Source organism: Lampetra planeri, chromosome 36, assembly GCF_965212315.1.
Source record: "Lampetra planeri chromosome 36, kcLamPlan1.2.h2, whole genome shotgun sequence".
NCBI classification, from domain to species: Eukaryota; Metazoa; Chordata; class Hyperoartia; order Petromyzontiformes; family Petromyzontidae; genus Lampetra; species Lampetra planeri.
Window position 1 is genome coordinate 1,026,501 of NC_136142.1, and position 3,907 is coordinate 1,030,407.

Here is a 3,907-nt window from a genome sequence, read left to right on the forward strand (position 1 = left end):
GAATGTCCACAACGTGGCCCCTGTTTTGAGTTGGTGGCCTCAAGCGAGGCTGTGGTGTGCATCTCGTTCACGAGCTCTGCTGGTTGGTGATCACACTGCACTTGCACGACAGCGCTTTCAATGGGTGCACGGCAGCGAATCGCTCGGCAGGTCACGTGTGGTAGGGTGAAAAGCGTGGGGACTCATAACTCTCCCAAGCCGTCTGGCCAGAACGGAAGAGGAGGCCAAACCACCCATCGAGCGGGGGTCCTCTAGGCCCCTTCGACGGCTGTGGCATGAGCAACCACTCTCCAGCTGCACCATCGCCCTGATGTGATAGTGATATGATGGTGATGTCATGGTGATTTCATGGTGATGTGATGGTGATGGCATGGTGATGTGATGGCGATGTGATGGTGATGTAATGGTGATGTCATGGTGATGCCACGTGGCGTGTGACATGCGAGGCATACTGGGAAGGATCAGGAGCCGAACGAGCGTGGGGGCAGGGGGTGCCTTGACTCCACCCTGGTGGCCACAGCTCAGAGTTGGGGCCCCCTTGGCAACCACCGCGAGATCTGTTTTCAACGATATTGGGTCGCCACCTGCCCGACTGTCGCTTCCCCGGAGCCGACAATGTCGTGGCGACGCCACAGGGAGGGACTGATCCTCTGGGCTCACAATCGTCCCACGCGTTACTACGGGGGGGGTGTGGGGGGCACTTTGTGTAGCCGGGGGGCGCCTCCCGCCCCTCTCGCTGGGCCGTTCATCGCTGGCTGTGATTGTGACAGGTATGGCTGTGAGAATGCGGAGGAACGCGATGTTCCAGAAAGCCGAAAGCCCTCATCGTCTCGCGATGAGATCTCTCTCTGCCTGTGTGTGTGTGGGTGCTGTCGTCAGCGACAGCTCTCCAGAGCGGAGCAGTGACACCCACGCAGCTGGGTGCCGCAGTGTCAGCAGACTCGCGAATACTCAGCGACGACAACACGGAGGCCACGACAACACGGAGGCCACGACAACACGGAGGCTACCCATGAGCAGGGCTCGGCGACCTGCGGATCGGGAGCCGCATGCGCTGGCTCTCTAATGACTCTTGCTTCGTGACGTTATTCATTACGCACCACACCGCCTCGTGTTCACCACCATCACCGCAGTGCATTGCGGCTCCTGAAGTATCGAGGTGTTTTTTTGACCGAATTCGACGTAATTTTGTATTGGTCTCATCTCGTTATTTTGATTGCCCAGCCTGCCCACGAGGCCGACTCTTGTCTCGTGGTGCTCGTCCCGTGTGGGCGCACCCCATCGCGATGCCCCCGGCGATGTGAATTCGGGTTCTCAAACTCAACGCGTTTGTGACCTCGACCCAATCCTCGAATTACCATGTCGGGGGTTGTTTTTGTTTTAACAACTTCACGTGGTTGATTACAACTCGAAACCGCATCCGCACACACCATGGCGGCAGTAGCAGCGGATACCTGATGAATACATGGTAAAAAAACCCTCTCCAGTACTAGTGGTGTGCGACTGTGATCATCCAGAACACACCGAACTATAACGTGCAACGACCCAATGCCCCATTCAAAAATACGGAGACATCAAAGCGATGATACACGACGACTCCTGACGCGGCTGTCTGCCTTGACCCCCCTGAGTGTGACACTGCAGGTGTCTCTCTGCCTCTACCTGCACCACGTGGGTGTGACACTGAAGTTGTGTCTCTGCGTCTACATCAGCAGCTGTACCAAAGAAGAAGACGATTACAACTCTGAGAAGTAACATTTTCGGTTGGAATGACATGTAACACATACTCGTGGCAGGCCATGTGTACGAGGTTTTCCATCGAGAGTGCTTTCAGAAGTAGTTCTGCGATGCCATCTTCCAGGGATGTTCTCTGACACCAGGTGGTGCACTGCTCGTTGGAAACGCTCCGAATGGGAATGTCTTCACCTCCTGGTGGTGACTTGGAGCGCTGTGGGGAGCGGTGGTGCAGTGGTTAACGCGCTGCGCTACGAACCCGGCCACCCGAGTTCGATTCCCGCTCACGGCCAATGCCAGTGACGATTATCCGAAGCGGTCCTGGGCCTCCCCTAGGTCGACTCAGCCTCAAATTAATACCTGGTACGGCGTGTAAACATCGCCAATGGGGAGACAAAGGCGGTCGGGCGTGGTGCAGGCCACCCACCCCCTCGTGTGCCGTGCCGGCCTTCATAGGCGCTCGCTAACAGCACTTGCCCCAAAACTCTGTTCAGCCGATACGGGGGATGTCTTTGTTTGTTGTGTGTGGGCTGTGTGCGGTGAGTCTCTTTCACTGCCTCCATCGTGACCATTCCCTCTCTTCCACCCTGAAACTCCACACGCCTCTCCGTCACTGTGCGATGCGATGTTTCAAACGAGAATCTCCCTCCCCCCCTCCCCCAGGCGAGGGAGAGGGTTCCGTGTGACCGCTGGTGGTGACGGGAAGGTGTCGAATGGTCGTTCTCGCAGTGGCCGCTATTGTGCCAGGGACGTGGGAAGCGATGATAATAAGGCGACGTCGCGGAAACCGGCGGAGCCCCAGGCGACATTTCTGTGCGTCTGTCGGCCCTGTACACACGACCAATCCATTACAAAACCCCGCGTCTCACTTCTATAAAAAATCACAGTCTTGTCTTACGTGGAACTCTCTTCTCGTTTGACACACCCCTCACCTCTTCTGACATATACAACTCTAATCCCATCCAATACGGAAGAGTTATTGTAAGATGTATGTATTGATTACAGTTGCCTACTTGGTGTTGTAAGCTTGGGGTTGCGAGGTGTCAAGAACATGGCAATGCAGCAATGGATTCTTGAATCTATTTGTGCGGAGCCTTAGTCGTTGTGCTGAGCTGTCTCCAACCACTACTGCTTCCTCCTCCGCCGTGAACCCAAGGGGCTCATTGCACCTCATCCTGAATCAAAAATACGTCTTGAAACTCATCAGGGACGACCGGACATCTGTAAACAAAAAAATAGCTTTTTAGCTCATGGGATTCCTCCAGTATTAATACAAAATCAGATTTTTAGTTGCGCGTGAAAGTGGAAAATTACCATAACATGACGTGGAGGAGCGGTAGTGCACAGGTTGTCTGTAGTTCGAGGCTTGCGGTTCGTGGCACGGGCCTCCCTGGTTAATGCTGCAGGCGTATTGCCAGTAGGCGCCGTGCCCCTTCGCAGTGCACGCTGTAGCTCCCGTGGCGTCACTCGAATTTAAAAAAGAGTCCATTGACAATGAATGTTTGACTCTTAAGCGATATTAATTCGTGGATTTAAAACAACATTAACGGGTTAATGTGTATATATTTCAGAGGGCTAATGTACATATACAACACAGTCATCAATAACACTGTAGCCTTAAAATATTAATATTATAATATACAATCAGCGATGTGTCAAGCAATGGCGCTTATTCATAGCACGGGTGCTGAGTCCCCTTGTGCCACACAGGGACAGCTGCCACTGGGGGTGCCCTGCCAAACGTTGTTGAGATTGAGACGTCGAGAGCTCTGAAGCGGCTCGGCGTACAGGACACACAACAACAACAACAACCGCTGGCGCCCTTCACCACCAAGTGGCGGTGACGTCTCCACGACGCCTGTGCCAGGCCAGGTGCACTTTGCGGAAGGGCTCGCTGCTGGCAGGTGACTGACTGAGATGACTGGCAGATGCGACAGCTCTGTCTCAAACACAAATCATGATCATCGTGATCACTATGTACCTGGGCCACCCTGAGCTCGGTTCCCAGCCACGGCTGCTATCCTCTTATGTCCCGTCTCTGAACACGTGGTTTTCAAAACACGCGCTGCACCAATGAACGCGTCCAAGGTCGCACCTGCGCCACCAGGTGTAGGGTCGCACCTGTGCCGCTAGGTGCAAAGTCGTACCCGTGCCGCCAGGTGCTTGGTCACAC